Below are 15,791 nucleotides of genomic sequence, written 5' to 3'. Positions count from 1 at the left end.
CCATAAGATGAGAAATAACGTGAAGAGGATTGATAGAATGTGTGCATCCGCACACATGCACACGTTCTATCAATCTAAGGGGTCATTCCCACTATCAAAAGCTCCAAACCCTGAATCGATTTATATGCCCCTAGTTCCCACTGGAAATCAATTCTGATCCTCATTGGATCGATTCCAGTGGGGAAAAAGCGGGGCAAATGGCAAACACCTGTGGTATTTTAGTAGCTGTTTTTTTAGTGGTTCTTCTGCTAAGAATTGACCCTGACCCGCATCCAATAAGTGGGAACACCAGATCGGTATCTATTCTTTCAGAGGGGAGGAGCAAATGGCAGAGGAGTGTGTGTCATCCAGAGATGTCACACACACCCTCAGTGCCGCCATTTTGGGTCCTTTTTTAAAACAAAAATAAAACTAATCGGAAAAGTGATAGGTTGGCAAAACAGATACCGTACTTGCAAAGGCTAGTACTGTAGCTGCTAGGCCATTCTACCAATTTTACGATTAGTTTTGCTTAAAAAAAAAGAATCCCCCATCTTCCTTCTCCCGGCTCCCTTCCTGCATTCCTTCCCTCTTTCCTTTCTGCGCCACCACCACTTCCCCCATGCTGCCTGGCATGGCAGGTGCGCCAGAAGCCCCACCAGCTCTGGGAGAACTGGCGGATGCCTGGCAACAGCACCAGAAGCCCCGACAGCCCTGAGAGAAGTGGCAGACGCCTGGCAGGAAAGAGGGAAGGGACACAGGAAGGCAGGAAGTAAGGGAAAGAAGGGGGAGAGGGGAGGGAAGGAAGAGAGAAAGGGAAGAGAAAAGAGTTTGTTCAGGACCTTCCAAAAAGGTCCAGGGAGCGGGTGGGGGGGCTGGCTGAAGGGCAGCTCTGTCTTCCCAGCTCCAATGAGAATGACAAGCATGCCAACAAAATAAATTGATTCCAAACAGGCCCTCTTTTAATAGTGAGAACGAGTGGCTCCACCCCTTCTTTAGCCAAAGCCGAAAGTGGTTATTCCCCCAGTAGGAATGAGCCCTAAGTAGCCTGATAATTCACATAGTGGAGATGAAATGCTTTGTGCTATCATTTTATTACAGGAAATTGGTTATACAGTTGGCCCTCCTTATCCATGGATTTTTTAATCCATGGATTCAAGCATCCATGGCTTGAAAATATTCCAAAAAAGTATAAATTCCAAAAAGCAAACCGTGATTTTTCTATTTGATATAAGAGACACCATTTTGCTATGCCATTATATTTAATGGAACTTGAGCATCCATGGATTTTGTTATCCACAGGGGAGCCTGAACCAAACCCCAGTGGATAACAAAGTCCCAAAGTATGCCATTTATGAAGGATTCAAAGTCGGGCAGTAGAAGAATAGATGAGTCAAAGCTGAAGATTTGGTGTACCACCTCCACAGACCTGGTCTCATAAAAGATGCATTATATAAAACTTAAGAATTGTGTGACATCCTGGGACTCAGCCCCAACCAGCTCCTGAGCATCTGTGAATGTAACAATTACATTGGAGATTTTTACACAGGGGCAGATTTGCTCCCCCATCTTTATCCCATCCTTAACTCGTCCATGACTACAATGGCGTGAAAGGCTTTCAAATCGTAGTGCCAATCCCACTATTAGCCTGTCATTAAAGCATTTTGTATTAACACAAACTTCTATTAAAGCAAAATGCCAGCCAATGTTGCTTTAATGACAGGTTAATGACAGGTTAATGATCTGCGTGACTTCATCTGAAAGCCTTTCACACAATTGCCATCATTTGCACTTCCCAAATAGGATAAGCGCAAATCCCATCTGAAAGTCCTTCCAACGATTGTGCGGGAAGGACAGGAACATGACGGGTCAGGGACAGAATGTCCCTTGTCTGATAATCCCCACTGTCAATTGCTCTGCAAGTCCCAGAGGTCTTTCTGTTATCTGTGGTCTGGTAGTCAACAAATCACTCTTCTGTAGATTAGTGCTAACTGTAAATACACTTAAATATATAATACTAGCTCCACTTTTTCCTGTTAGAATGGATAACCAACCTTTGTACAAAAATTAACTCTTGTGAAGACTGAGATAGTATAAACCAAGGGCTGGCAGCATTTGGCTCACTAAATGTTTTGGATAACAATGTCCAAAGTCTCTTACCATTGGCCATGATGGTGGAGCTTCTGGGAACTGAAGTCCAAAATGTCTGGAGGGCCAAATATTCGCCACATGTGGAATCAAGTAGCATAATTTAATGGGAAATGATTCACAGGCATTTTGATTTTTGTGATTAATCATATCAGGATACTGACTAGAAACAAATATCTCTTGCAAACATCCAAGCTACCTATTAATATCCATGTTTTTATGTAATACCTTCTTTATGTTCGGTATGGTGAGAGATTGGAAGCCTTAGTTCAGAAGCAAAGCACATTGTTATATGTCAAGAGCTCCTTCTCCAGTTTATAACATCTCCATTTTTTGAAAGAAATATTTTTTTGTTAATGTAAAAAAAATAACTGACACACATATCATAAAAAACACTCACATATTATATCATCTATAACCTATCAACAAATATGAACATAACGTAAAATAATTTTTACTTTGTATATTGTCATTGTTGCTTATAACTTCCCCTCGTTTTGTCAGTGATTTTATTATTACAGTCCGTCCTCGCCTTACGCGGGTTATCCGTTCCGGATCCCGCTGCGTAAGGCGAATTCCGCCTATGCTCGAGCCCCATTGGAAACAATGGGGCTTGTGCACGGCGGCGCGGCGGCGCGGGAGCATGCGGGGCGCAACCGGCGCGCACGCCCATTCAATTGAATGGGAAGCGCCGCCCCTTCCGCCCTGTGCGTGCCTCATGGCTTGAGCGCATATGCTCAAGGCCGTGTATGGCGCGCCCGCGTATGGCGCGGGTGCGCTGTATTTTGTTCCTCCATAACCTCTATATGGATATAAATAATTGTTCACTTAAACCCTTTTACATGTTATGTAAATATGAACTATATGAACTATATTATTATGTTATGTAAATATGAACGTATTACATTTACATCAAGGTTTGCTTTTGGGAATTTATACTTTTTTGGAATATTTTCAAGCCATGGATGTTTGAATTTATTTGTTTGTTTCTATTGCCTTCTATATTCTTTTTTAATGCCTCTCACACATTTCTATCTTTATTGGTCTATTAAACTATTCTCCTATCATACATATATGTCCCTTTATTGGTCTATTAAACTATTCTGCTATCATACATATAGTTCATATTACAAAACATCTCTATTTTAAAAGAACTGAGGTCCTGTACTCAAGCCTAGGAAGGCCTGGGAGAAGAAATTAGCCAAGATCCTGCACTGGGAAACAAATTATAAAGTTCAGCTATTTATTTATTTATTTGTTTAGTTAGTTATACAAAACTTCTCACACTCCTCTCTTACAGGACTCACCTTCTTCCTGTCTTCTGGCCATCTAGTGAATGGTGAAGAGCTGAGGATGGCTGAAAATGTCTAGCTGTGTGACTATAGGCAGATGCATGATGAAAACATCTTCTTTCAGGACCTTTGGAAGATCTTCAAGTCACATAACCAGATGCTTCTCACTTTCCACTGTGAAGTGTACAGGAGGATGGATCATCAGGAGGTTTTAGTCTTTCTTCAAGGAAGGAGTTCCAACCTCTACAATGACTAGAAAGAGATGGGAGCACATTGGACTTATGTCACTAGCTGGAAGCCAGCCATTACTGTTAGATGTACTAATGATGCAGCTAAGTATATGGGATTATGGTAGCAGGGACATAGCTGGATTTGGTGGGGGCCTCAGCACCCCCTGGTGCTTCTCTTGCTAGTGTTGAAGAGGTGGTAGAGGTGATGGAGGCAGAACAGTAGCTGCTGCCACCACATCTGTTGCTGATACTTGATATATTAACTCTCCAAGATATACCACACACACACATGATGCAAAAAATAAAATAAAATAAAAATTCCAGCAGGCATAACTATTTGTGTTTGCCCTAAAAGCTGGATGGATGAGAGAGTTGAGGAGAGGTCAGTGCTTCCAGGAGATGTTATACCCTTGCCCTTCACCAAGGGATGGTTCCTTTTTTAAAATAAAATTTAAAGTAGAGTACTTACATTGACCCGCAGACACGTTGACTCAGTTTTTTTGAGTCAATTTTTTAACTAAAATTTCTAGACTTATACATGATTATATACAGTAATTGTAGAGACACTAGAAGGAAGGCAAAAATTCTTCTCCAATGATAAGTAGTAGTAGTATTACTTTATTTCAGCCAACAGGCCATTAACAACAAAATATCTATAAAACTTATGCATAAAACTTATAAAACGTATAAAAGAAATTAGAACATTTAAATCACTAAAATGGATAGACTTGTTAAGATAAAACCATAAAATGCATATGCATAAGATGCTCATAGGAAAAACATTTATAAATACGCAAAAACCTCTCGGCTATATTGAATAATGTAAGACCTTGAACATAAAACCTAAGTGAATATTTATATGAATATACCCGGTACAAGAACAAGGGACGGAACTGGTCAGTTAGTTTTACTCATAAATTTACGTGTTTTAGAAGCAGAAAAAAGAAACTTAGCTACTGTTTCCGTTTTACTTTTCTTAGCATCGTTCAACAGGTATGCTATATACCAGCTGTTTGGTCTACCCGGAAACTTGAGCAAAAGGGGAGAAATTAATCTTGACCTCTCCTCTTTATAAAAGGTACAGAAGAGTAAAACATGTTCTAAAGACTCGACGAATCTGTCACCACAGGGACAAACCCGTTCGTGATAGGGGATTCCCCTGAACCGGCCCTCTAGGAGCGCTGAAGGAATAACATTAAATCTAGCTTTAGAGAACACAGCTCGATACTTTGGTATAGTCAAATTCTGCAAGTAACAAGCCTCGCATTCTAAATTGAACTGAAGCCCTAGACTGATGGGAGAACAAGAGGTACGCGCAGAGGATAAAGAATATTGAATATCAATATCTTTTATGCGTCGTATCATAATCTGCTGGGCTCTCGATAGGTCTTGTGACATTAAGAAGTAATTTGAAAAGCCCAATCTCAACAATTTCTCCTGAACACTTTTGAACCAAATCCAATGATAAGAGGTATGGTGTGCTCCACATATTGGACTGCAACTCTCATCATTCCTCATCTTCAGCTGTTCTGGCTAGGCTGATAGGAGGTGTAATCCAACAACATGGTCAAGGAGCATATGGTCCCTATCTCCAACCCAGTCATCTCCCTGCTGCCTGATAGCTCTGATGCTGAAGCATGCAGCTGGGGAGGGAGGGTTGCCTGCATTGTAACCGCAGTGGTCTGGGATGTGAATTTGTTCTCAGCAACACACCCCAACCAGTAAAGAAGCAGAAACTATCAGTGTGAGTCATACTTCTTTCCCCCTCTGCTGCAGGGCATAGTCATATCCAGGTTAAAAGTGTATGGCCTGAGTGGCCTATCCTTGGCATCAACTTGTAGATCTTTAGTTGCCCTTTACAGCAGATGTGTGTCGATCTTAACCAATCCAAAGGCCAATAATAATTATTGTGGTGTTATTATTACAAAGCAAGCAAATGGAATATCCTCCTATAAGCTTATCATCTACAGGAACAGGAAACAGAAGGAAAGGAGAGGGACTAAAGCAAAGGATCTACAGTAAACTTTCCCTGCAGTTAAGTAAATGAATGTGTCAATAGTTATGCCAACTGTGGAGTAGGATTGGCACCAAGCCACAATTTTCTTAATAGAATGGGGCTTTTCCTCAATTTTTCTTCCATGGCTGCAACTAAGAATATTGACAATGGAGATGGTTTCTCTGATAGATAAGAAAATGAAATGAAAACCACTCTATTCAGGCTACACTTACCCACACAGGACACCAGAGGGAGGTGCAATAACAGAATAAACATCCCAGTAAAACTCCTGCAACTATTTCTGTAGCACCATTAAGTGCACACATAATGCACATATTATTACCATGGCATGAGGTTGCCATAAGCTGACAGGTGACTTGAAGACACGTACACATGCATTGTTAATACAGTGCTAACGCTAAAACTCATACCCATTTTGCATTTTTAAAAAAACAATCAGAATTCTAGAAAGTACCGTTTATAGCTAGACAATTATTCAAGGCATTTTAAAACTGCAAAATTATTTCTGCTTATAATGTCTCTATTTGCTGCTGAAATCTTGTGGGAATCTACATGATTTTAGTGTACACTAAAAACACCAGATCCTATTTGATCTTGGAAGCTAAGCAGGGTCAGTTCTGGTTAGTACTTAGAAAATCACCAATGAGCTGTCAGCTGTATTTTAGAGTAAGAAGTATTATTATTATTATTATTATTATTATTATTATTTATATAGCGCTGAAGATTTTCTGTTTGGAGAAGGAAATGTTACCATATCTTCAGTTTGATCCAGAAGTGCTAAGAGGAAACCAATCATGTAGATATGTCTTGTATTTTAGTTGCTGGCATAATAATAATAAATAATAAAACTTTTATTTGTATCCTGCCCTCCTCCTCCTCCTCCTCCTCCTCCTTCTTATTAACCTTTATTTATAAAGCGCTGTAAATTTACACAGTGCTGTACATACAATCTTTTTAATTGGACAGTTCCCTGCCCTCAGGCTTACAATCTAAAAAGACATGACACAAAAGGAGAAGGGAGTGGTGGAGGGGAAGGAGATGAGGGCCAGCAATTCTTCTCTACCTCCGAGGCCTGGACCAAGGCAGATGGACTGGAGGGAGGGCTTGGCTTCATAATGGATGGTTAATCTTCTTCCAGGGAGGCCTGTTGGAGCTAGCCTGCCTCACTAGTAGGATAATACATATAAAATACATAGCAATACAGGAAATGATTCAATAAAACAGGCAACAAAAGTACATCAAATAGCAAGTGACAATTATGCAATGCCTGGGAACGCTTCTCTGAACAGGATGGTCTTCAACTCCGTTTTGAAGCTGGTTAAAGAAGTGATGGCTCTTGCTCGCGGGGGAAGAAGATTCCAGGAGTGAGGGGCAGCGAGTGAAAAGGGGCAAATCCGAGATGGGGCAGAGAAAATCCTAGGCTGGGACAGTTGACCTTGACTACCAGAACGGAGGGCCCTAGTGGGAAGGTGAGAAGAAATAAGGTCTGATAAGTAAGGAGGGGCCAGCCCATGGAGGGCTTTAAACATTGACAGCAGGAGCTTATACTGAATGCGGAAAGGGAGAGGAAGCCAGTGAAGGGATGCCAACACAGAAGAGATGTGGTCAGAGTGGTGGGTGGATGTGATAATGCGTGCAGCTGTATGCTGGTCAGAAATTAAAGGACGGAGGTGAGAAAGAGGAAGCCCAGCCAGGAGGATGTTACAGTCATCAAGTCGTGAGATCACTAGGGCATGGACCAGGATCTTAGCAGTAGAAGCAGAGAGATATGGTCAGATTTTGGCAATATTGTATAAGAAGAATCTACAAGCCTTGGCTGTGGTCTGGATCTGAGGGATACACGACAGAGAAGAATCAAAGATAAAACCAAGACTGCAGGCTTGCTGGACTGGTTGAATAGAAATGTTGTCCACAGAGACAGAAAAAGAGTGTTGAAGGGTGGGCTTAGGAGGAAAGACAAGAAGCTCCATCTTGGACATGTTGAGCTTCAAACGCTGATGGCACATCCACTGCGAGACAGCTGTGAGACAAGACGAAACTTGCTGTTCAAGCCTTGGAGAAAGGTCAGGGGTGGAAAGATACAACTGGGTGTCATCGGCATACAGATGGTAGGAAAAACCAAAAGAGCTATTGAGTTTTCCTAAGGACAGTGTGTAGAGAGAAAACAGAAGGGGACCCAGAACAGAGCCCTGGGGAACTCCAACAGATAAGGGAACAGAGGATGAAGTCTGACCACGTGTGACCACTGCAAAAGATCTGTCTGACAAATAAGATCTAAACAGTCGGGAACAGAGTCTGAGAACCCAAGGTCATAAAGTATATCAACTAGAAGACAGTGATCAACGGTGTCAAAGGCTGCAGACAAATCAAGAAGGATGAGAACAGAGTAAAGGCCATTAGCCTTGGCCTGTAAAAGGTCATTCGAGATCTTAGTGAGAGCTGTCTCTGTAGAATGCCTTGGGCAGAAACCAGACTGAAAGGGATCGAGAATGGAGTTGGCTTCAAGAAACTCAAGACAGCGTGAATAAACAACCCGTTCCAAAACCTTAGAAAGAAAGGGGAGAAGAGAAATCGGATGATAGCTAGACAAAGAGGAGGGGTCGAGAGAAGGTTTTTTCAGAATTGGGGAAATGAGAGCATGTTTGAAGTCCCACGGGAAGGAGCCTGTAGAGAGAGAGAGAGATAGAAGATATGGAGAAGCGAGGGCAGAAAAGAGGGAGCTATAGAAATTAGAAGACGAGTAGGAATTGGATCAAGAGAACAGGTTGCAGGTTTGCAAGAGTTCAGAAGTGTAGAGAGTTCATCCAAAGAAGCAGGAGGAAACACAGAAATTTTTTTAGGCGAGGGCGATAGAAGATTATGAGCAGAAGAAGAATCGGGAGGGACTATCTCAGAGCAAATGGTGGTAATCTTTGAGATGAAGTAATTAGCGAAGTCCTTGGGAGAGAATGATGAAGAGACAGGAGGAGAGGGAGGTTTAAACAAAGTGTTGAAGATGGAGAACAAACGCTGTGACAAGACAATCAAAGCTGCTCACAAAACATTAAAATCCACATTTACAAAATTATGTCCCAAATTCCCCCCTTAAAACAGGATTAAACATGTTACAATTAAAATATCTATTAAAAACACAATAAAAAATACGAGGACAGAGCGGTGGGCTAATACATGATGTGAGGGGCAGTCATTCTGTGGCCGGGCACTTTTTATTCAGGAAAGGCCTGCTGGAAGAGATCTGTCTTGACAGCTTTTTTAAAGCTGTTTAAGCTGGCACTTTGACAGATCTCGTCCAGCAGGCCATTCCATAGTTTGGGAGCAATTGCATAGAAGGCCCTCTGGGAAGTAGCATCCCCTGGTGCCAGAGGTTCCATTAAAAAGATTTTATTGGATTTAGTTCTGAATAAATTGTAAGTAAGATTTAATTGTAAATAAGCTATAAAAACCCACCACTTTCAATATTTCTCTAACTGTGTGCATACAGGACTTGAGGTTTAAGAAAAAGTAACCTGCCAGTTGCTACCTTTCACCCTCCGTGCCTTTCTGGGGTGTAGCCTGCCCTGCCCTCTCCTCCTCTCCTGGCCCCAGCTGTTTCCACTTTCCTTCCTGTTGGTCCTCTGGTGCCCCTGGGTCTTCCTGCCCACTTGACAACTATTCTGCCCCATCATACCTCCTCAACCCCTTACAGTGACTTGAAGGCACATACATACATATACAGTGTGCCCTTTTTATATGCAGGGGATCCGTTCAGGACCCCCCCGTGTAAACCCCCCTGCATATGCTCAAGCCCCATTGACTTGGGTTTAATAGTTTTTAAATTGTACTTGGTATTTTTTACACAGTTTTATTGTATGTATACATTGTAATTTTATTTTGTACTGTTGTATTATTGTATTCTTTTGTTCTTTACACCACTTTGATCAATGTGGAAAAGTGGTATAGAAATAAATTTTATTATTATTATTATTATTATTATTATTATTATTATTGAAAGTAATGAGGCTCGTGCATGGCATGGTGGCGTGGCAGGGTGGTGGTGCGGTGGCGTGACAGTGCGTGCATGCCACAGGCGCATGGCCCATTAAGCTTAATGGGACACGTCGTCACTTGCGCCCCACATGTTCCTGCAGGCTCCCTTACGGCTTTCAGCTTATGCTGAAAGCCGCGTATAGTGTGTCCGCGTATGGTGCAGGCGCACTGTACCCTAGGAAGAACAAAAGAGATATTCCTCAAGATTCAGCAATTCAAAGAGAAATTTAAACCAAAGGTGGGGTGCTATATGATCGGAAGGAAAACATAATGCATGATCAAGATGAATTTTAAAAAGATGGAAACAATATACAGAAGAATTATTTTTAAAAATGTGAAAGGATAAATGATACATGGGAGAGAGGAAAAGTGAATTCATGCAAAGCAATTCGGAAGAATAAATCACCAGGAACAGATGACAAGCCAATAGAACAAATGGATTCTAGAAAGATCAAGCCCGAACTTTCTCTGGAAGCCAGGATGACTAAATTGAGGCTATCATACTTTGGCCACATCATAAGAAGGCACGAATCATTAGAAAAGACAATAATGCTAGGGAAGGTAAAAGGTAGAAGAAAGAGAGGAAGACTGTTTGCCAGTTGGTTGGACTCAATCAGAGAAGCCCTGGGCCTGAATCTAAGCAGAGCAGTGGAGGACAGGGAGTCTTGCACAGTTCTCATCCACAGGGTCACCATGAATCGAGGTCAACTCAAGCACAGTTAATAACAACAATCTTTAGATTTTTTAAAAAAATATATGTAATAGAATAGGTGATAACTATAAAAGGCTGTAATCTAAAGAAGAGAATTAATATGACAAAATTAATTTATGTGCCATTAATGAAAAGTGGGAAGTTCTGGGGGAAGTGGGGGAATGGATACTTTGTTATTTTTATTGTTTGATGCTATTTGATTTATGTATTTTCATACAAGTTGTTTTGTTTTACATTTGAGAAAAATATATATATTGATGTAAGTAAGTGCTTCAGAGTTCTGGGTTGCTCACAAGTAAGTAGACATAGGAGACTGGCCTTCAGTTGAAACATTTTATACGGATGAGAATCGGTTCCATTGAACTCAGTGAAGCTAATTTCTGATTAACCATCTACATTGTTTTGTTTAATTGCACATTTCTTCATGTAAAAAGTTCCCTCTGTTTTTTAAAAAACTGAAAGTATGTTACACTAAAAAGGATTTTTTTAACAACATCTAAGCAAATAAAAGAAGTAGATGACCTATATGCAAATTTTCTTCAGGCCTCCAGCTATAGTGTAACAAAATATATCAAACAGTCCCCAATACAGGAGATTCCAGGGTCCAAAACATTCTTCATTTGGCTAAATCGTTGAGAAAGTTCATTCACTGCTTTCAATGAAGCATTTGTCTCTTGCAATTGAACCAGTCACAGAAAGTTTATGGGAAGCATTTATAACAACATTAACTAAAGCAAAGACAATCTAAAATGGGAACAAGAAACAATAATACATCAAAAGAACCCATACATGCACACAAAGAGCCTCTAGATTTATAGACATCAGAGAACAAAATTGACAAAGGAGGATTCTGTACGATGAAAAGTTACATCACTTCCTCTTTTGAAAACCAGTCTCCAGACTTAGAATGAATCTGCTTCAAGCTGGTCAAAAAAACTCTGAAGAAACTGTACATTATTCTACTCCAAATCAGGAGTAGGTTGCATGGAAGTGCATCAGAAACTGATACATGCACATGAAAGAATGTATTTGTTTCTGTTGCATTCAGGCCCCAGAGAAATGACCATTCTCCCATACTGGGAAAAAGGTGAGATATAAATTAATTAAATAAAAAAGAAACAAAATGCTTTAATGTCACTCATCTGAGCATAGTCAACACATTTTTCTCAATGTATCTTGGAAAGGGACTAGCATTGGAAACTAGAAAGGATTGTTTAAGGGAGAAAAAAAACTTTCATCAGTGAAGAGTGGAAGGAAGAAAGATCATAGGTAAGAGGATTTAAAAACACACACACACACACCACACACACACACAAACTACAGCCAAGAAGGCTCTGGAGAAGTTTTGAAGACCCAGAACATGAAATTTGTGCTTTATATGGATCAGGATGGCGATCCATGCAATGAATTTGAGTAGTGAAGACAAAAGATGATTAAAACATGAACTGTTTTAATGAAGAGAAACGGGTGAGTGTCTTTATGGACTGTGGGATTTGAAGGGTTTGAGGAGACAGGGGGGCTGCCCATATGGACCAAGAAGCCCATGTTCCTGGAGGCTGAGATCGGGAAGACCAGATGCCAATCCAGTACTGCTAGTCTGATTATGATGCAAAAAGGGCTTGATAATGGTAAAAGTTTCCCCTTTGACATGATTGTGTAGTCATGTTTGACTGTAGGGAGTGGTGCTCATCTCCATTACTAAGCCGAAGGAGCCAGCATTGCCAAAGATGACTCTGTGGTCATGTGGCCAGCACAACTGCACAGAATGCTATTACCTTCCCACCAAAGTGGTACCTATTTATCTACTTGCACTTTTTACATGCTTTCAAACTGCTAGGTTGGCAGAAGCTGGGACTAGTGATGGGAGCTCACTCTATCATGCAGCATCCGGGCCTCAAACTGTCAAACTGCCGATCTTGCAATGAACACTCAGCATCTTAACCACTTGAGCCATTGCATCTCATTTAATTGAATATGTGAGGGAAGTTCATTTTCTTTTTGACTTTTTCCCACCAAATGCAACCTTTCACAAGGAAAATGTTTTTAAAAAAGCTTTGCAAGATATTTGTGAAGCAGTCTTTTACTGATATATTTCAATTCTGCCAGCAGCTTTGGCTTCCACTGTCCCTAGGATCAACATGCCTGAATATTATGGTGCTTTGCTCCTCCCACCAGCTGTTAGATTGTTAGTTCATATAATCCAATATTGTAGACAGTGTCAGCAATTCTTTGGAGTTTCAGGCATAATTTTTCTTAACTCCCCTGATATACCAGGGATTGAATCTATGATCTTCTGTGTGGCAACCACATTCTGTACCACTTTGCTGCAGGTGAAGGCTGAATTAATAAGGATGGCCTCTCCCTCTGCATCTTGCCAGTCCGATTACTATGAGTTTCTTCTGCATCTTTCAGCTCTTCCACACTGCAGAAACAAAACAATTTGGCACCACTGTAACTGTCATGGCTCCATCCTGTGGAATTCTGGGATCTGTAGTTTGATGGAGTATTCAGTCGGGTCTGTCAGAGAGCTCTGGTGCCTCACCAAATTACAAATCCCGGGATTCTGTAGGATAGAGTCATGGCAGTTAAAGAAATGTCGAACTGCAGATTTCTGCAGTGTGGATTCACCTTTTGTTGCCTTTGCTTACCTTTTTCAGTTTTGTTCTGCTTCTTATTAGTCTTCATTTGCATTGAGGTACTGGCTGATTCCCCACCTGAGCACAGAGTATGGAAAAGTATCTCTTTGGACTACAAGAAATCAGAAAGCTGGGGATTCTTCAGGTTGTAGTCCAAAAAACATAACCTCTGCAAGCTCTGCCAAGGTTGCTCCTCATGTTGCTGATAGAAATAAAAATTCAGTGAGATTTGTTTCTGAGTTATCATGTACAACATTGATATACAAAAGGAGCAGCCCTCCCATCTTGTATGGATTTAAAAGAGAAAGACTTTTTCCTTGTACAGCTCAGTGTTGTACACACAGACTCAAGTTTTACTGACTTTTGCTGGGATATTCACAGTTAAGAATACATAGCAATGCAGCCTTAGATGAGCTTTAGTAATAAATAAGCCTTGCTTGTGTGAGACTCCTAAAGTGAAGCTTCTGTTTTATTTTAACTGTGCAATTCAAGAGCTGACATTGGAGGACAGCAACCTCTGAGCAAAGGTTCAGTGAGAACTTCATCCAAGAGACATTAAAAATGGCTGCTATGTTCTAGTTTTCTCCATCAGATCCTGATAATGAACTGCAATAGAAGCATTCTGAAACCTGAGTCCTTGATGTGGTTCCTTTCCCATGGTTATACTGGATATACTGAATAAAGGCCACAATTGTTTCCTTTGTTTATGTCCTTTTACTATTCAAAACCCCTGCACACAGGCTTTCTGAAAAGACCAGCTCAGGGTTTTGTGTGTATAGGGGTCTAGTTAAAACTTGAGTATAATGTAGGCCACATTTTGCAAGGTTTTTATGTACTGTAATTATTATTTCAGCAAACATATTCCCTGCTTGGTAACTTCCATGCTATAACAGGACTTTTCAGCAGTACAGGTGGTGCATCATCTATTCCCAGACATATGTAGGCTGCCCACTGTTTTCCATGGTCTGGTAATATTTATGATAGGGGGCCAGACTCTGTTGACACCAAAAAAGTTCCTTTCTTTTAAAGGTATGCTTCCAGGGCATGGGAAGCAAATTTAGATTTTCATGCTCATGATGGGCCTGATCCAGATTGGGTCTCTATGTTTACTTGAAAGTAAGAAAGAAATGAATTTACAGGTGGATGCTATTCAGCCATTTAACACAGGCTGCCAGTTAGTTAGCAAGGCATATTAAAGGTGTTATTGTTCCTTTATAAGGCTCCAAACAAACCAGGACAAGGTTATCCTGACCTCTTATCTTCGAAACTTCTGAAACTCTACTCTCTTTGAGGGAGGTCCTGCTTCCTGTACTATGACTAGTGAAGTGCACTTAGTTGCATTGCAAAGAAGGGACTCTGTTGTGGCACTGATCATGTGGAATCATTCTCCATTGAGATTCAGTTTGCTCCCAGTGTAGATGTTTACATAACAATTAAAGATTTGTTTGTCCAGCCATCTTAGTGATTCTAATAGAATATTGTATTGCTTTATCACTGGATTTGATTGGACTTCGAGGTTTTAAAATCCCACTTTGAGGTTGTTTAAAATGAAAACTTTATTCCATTCTTAATTCTGTTAAAATAAAACCAAAATGTTCTAAATAAATAAAATTGGCTTTCCATTTCCAAATCTATGGCCACCACCTCAGATGGCATTACCCTCTAAAGCCCCCATGAAAACTCATCATCCGCCAGCCTTCCTATTGAAATGGAGTTTGAGGATGGGTTATAGCAGGTATACTCTATGACCAGTGGCATCACTACGATTGGCGTCACCCAGTGCGGCAATTCATGGTGTCAGTTTAGCCAGTGTGAGAGAGTGCTGTCCTCATTAAATGATATAGGCAAGGTGCTCTATGTGCATACATCAGCAGATGCGGAAATGCCTTTCCCACACCATTTGGGTATGCAGACTGCAGGAAAGTGCTTCTTCTCAGGGCAATGGCAGTTGGAGATGAGTCTAGTCCATATGGCCTTATAACCCTCCTCCCCATGTTCTTTCAAAGTGCTGCAGTGAGACTGGTGTACACTTTCATTATTACACGTCCTCAAGTAGAGTCATGTGATCCTAACCAAACCAGGATGCAGAGTATAAGTAGGAGGCAAACAATAAATCTGTAGCAATAGTTTTGTAACTCAAGAAGCATGAAATTGGCTGGAGGGTTAAGCTTCTGTAATTGATGTTTTAGATTATACCTCTGAATAATGTTATTAGCACAGAGCTTATGTTCCATGTTCTTGATAAACAATTCTGATGTTGATGTAAACTGCTCATTCTGCAGAATATCAGGATAAACTCAGCTGCCATCAAGATGCCTTACTGGAGTGATGTGCAAATGCTTATACAAACAAACAAGAAGATACTTCAATGACACAATACTTCTAAAAACAATCCCTGCGTAGAAAACTAGAAGTTAATGAGAAAGTCTAGGAACTTTTTTTTAAAATGTGGAGATAGTTTTCTTTTCTTTTTTTGGTATGGAGGAGCATTAAGTCATATGATCCATTGACATACAACAAGGCTTTGTATGGGATACAACGCTGATTCTGGTCATTTTGGAGGAAAGCATGTTTCTCCTTGAGAAACACCCAATCAAGTGTTAAATGCCCAGTTCATCTTGGGCTTTGGATGTCATCCAAATCTGATGTGCACTCTTAATAACTACTCTAGCTCTCACTTTGGCAATATAACTGTTTGAGGGCTTTATCTCCAAAATGACCAGAACCAAAGTTGTATCCCATACAAAGCCT

This window comes from Sceloporus occidentalis, unplaced genomic scaffold (assembly GCF_023333645.1).
Source record: "Sceloporus occidentalis isolate IW3139 unplaced genomic scaffold, rSceOcc1.0.p SCAF_4, whole genome shotgun sequence".
NCBI lineage: Eukaryota > Metazoa > Chordata > Lepidosauria > Squamata > Phrynosomatidae > Sceloporus > Sceloporus occidentalis.
Note: the sequence above shows the minus strand (reverse complement) of the source record.